The sequence below is a fragment of the Mustela nigripes genome, chromosome 1, assembly GCF_022355385.1.
Source record: "Mustela nigripes isolate SB6536 chromosome 1, MUSNIG.SB6536, whole genome shotgun sequence".
Classification (NCBI taxonomy): domain Eukaryota; kingdom Metazoa; phylum Chordata; class Mammalia; order Carnivora; family Mustelidae; genus Mustela; species Mustela nigripes.
Window position 1 is genome coordinate 228517887 of NC_081557.1, and position 2854 is coordinate 228520740.

Below are 2854 nucleotides of genomic sequence, written 5' to 3' on the forward strand. Positions count from 1 at the left end.
ACTATGTGTTTTTTTCTCACACTGGAAGAGTTTTCATTTTAAAATGATGACAGACAGAGCCTCACATTGCCCTCAATTTTGCCCCTTTATTTCTTTTGAAGGACCTATTTTTCATGGTACTTGTCCTGATTGTTTTCATAGTGTTCAAATCTGTATTTTTGTATGTAGAGGAAAATAATTTTCTCAACACTAATCGCTAATAAATATTGTATTAAATTGTAAAAAAAAAAATAAATAAATAAAATGATGAAATATTACATTTTCAAAAATATACCTTGTGGATATCAGCTACCACCTTAATAGACCCTAAGTGTTCCAGATCCCACCTGCAGGAAAACATTAGTCTATATAGATTTGATGTGTGATTGTTGAAATTCTACAATAAATTTCTTTTTTCAAAATCATGTTAACTTGAGCTTAAGGTAGAAATATTCAAAACTTCAACTAAGGAAAATAATTATATCATACATGTGCTATTGGTTACTATTGTAATATAACCATGGATTTATAAAAATATAATTAGGCAATTCTAACAATAAGGAGGCATTATTTATGTATTTTTTCAGCTTTTGGTTTTAGGATATTTGAAGAGATCTGGAACAGTCACATAACTCAAATCTGCCCCAAATTTTGTAAATTTTGTTAATTTTATGTCTTTAATAAATAACTGAATATTTCCACAATTCCATCTTTTAATAATTAGTGATTTCATTCATTCTCTTTCCATAGTGACACCATATCACCTGGGAAACTTTTTAGTCCTTATGTGACATGTACTAAATTGCTGAACCATATTGAACAGACTTTTTAAAACTATTTTTGGCACTTGAAAAGAGATCTAATATCTAAAGACATCTTGACTCAGTCTAGCTAGGACATTAGAAATGTAATGCACTTGAATATGTCTGACATAAATTCCTTGTTTTACTGACTAAGTAACAGAGAGATTAAGGGAGAATTTAATAAATAAATGATACTAGGAGTTATACCCCCTTTCTTTCTCTAATTCTAATTTAATGTGTCTTTTTAATGTAGTTATTTAGCGCTAACAGTTCATATTTTTGAAGGTTCCAAATTTACAGCAAACATCTTTTGTCATGAATGGGTCTTCTAAGAAGACAAAGTTATTTCAAATTCTAAAACAAGTAATAATATTGTGGAAATTTTTGAAATACCTTAAAATGCTGACTCATTTCCACTTAGAAAACTCAGTTTTTCATGTATACCAATGATGCTACATTAGCATTATTTGAGTGCTGATTGCCACTAACATAAGGGAAAAGAAGACAAATATTTTGAAAAAGCAATGTTAATGCATTATAACTGATGTAATTAATGCTATTGCAATATAACTATTTTCCATTTACTCTTTCTTATAATTTTTGTAAGAAGTTGGATAATATTTTATTTTTAATTTTATGGAAGATATAACCAGAAGTCCTGAGAAATATTAACATACTATAGAAAAAAAAATAAAAGCCCTCTCCGTTTCTTTACATCTCCAGGCAAATGACATATCTGAGAGATGAGATTTGGACCCAAACTAAAGTAAAAGAAAAATATGGATGAAAATACCAGTCATACTCATTCTAGATACTCATTCTGTTTATTTGATATTGATGGGTCTCCATTTCATTATTAATATAATCAAAACAGTTATTCCTGTTAAACAGATGTATTATGAAATTTAATGAAGATATTTTTTGCAGAAATGTTGTCCATACAATTACATAATAAACATTTTAATTAGCAATAATCATGCCTCAGATAAACCTCATTGGCTACAATACTGCCACTGTGCAAAGCTCATAATAAGCATTTTAAATATTGACCAATATTAAATTTGGTATGGCTCTTGGAGGTGACATCACCCAATACTTAGTGTGTGGAACACTCTGCTTTTAATCATTAATTGGCAATAATTGATTTCTGGTGTGACATACGTTGTTGATATTAAATGATCTGTGTATGTTTGGCTGTTGTTTATGTTATTATCTAGCTGAATAAACCATTATTTAAGTTTTTATAAAGTTTACTTATATACCTAAAATTTTAATCCCATTTCTATCATAGCTTTTTTAAAAAAAAATTCATCTATTTGTTAGAGTAAAATATTAATGAGTTAAAGATCACATGTTACTTATCTTAGTGTCTCCTAAGCCACCACAGAGGTTAGCATATGTTAGGAGCAAACATATGCTTGCTAATTTAGATAAGGACATCATAAACTCTTTAGAGTAAAATATATATGTTTATGGAGAGAGGGATCTATGTTAATGAACAACATTAAAAGAAAATATTTACATTACAGGACAAGTTACAAATTCTCATCTTTCAAAGATGGACTCATGTCATATTTAATTTCAACCTGCAATGTGTTAGGATATAGCAGGGGTCCAAGATCTCAAGTGTTTCTTTACTGCTTTAATGGATTTTCAGCCAATTATCATTAGTAGTGACATGTCAAACTTTTTTCAGAACATAAAAGGTCACCAATGGACTCATATTTACCTGCTGTAGTATCAACATGTGGTAAAAATGTAACTTCAAAATTCTTTGCATGCATAGCAATTTTAATAGTAATTACCACTTTAATGCTATTAAAATTTAAAAAAGAAGAGGAGAATAGACAGTTAAAAAACTTGAAACTGTGAATATAATATATGGCATGCATTTTATTTGTTTTATACTGAGATACACTCATTCTATTGTGGAATAAAAATTTGTAGTTTGCTGATGAGAGCAGAAAGCATTCAACATGAATTGAGAGAATAGTGTTAAAAAAATCTAACATTCTAGCTGCATAAAGCTTCAAGAACAACATCTGATCCAAACTGGTATATAACCAAAGCAC

At 28.9% G+C, this 2854-nt stretch overlaps 1 pseudogene; it reads right to left on the reverse strand.

Moving 5' to 3' along the window:
• Window positions 1–1683: 1683 nt before the first annotated feature.
• LOC132008965 (U4 spliceosomal RNA) lies at window positions 1684–1807 on the reverse strand (annotated as a pseudogene).
• Window positions 1808–2854: the final 1047 nt, after the last annotated feature.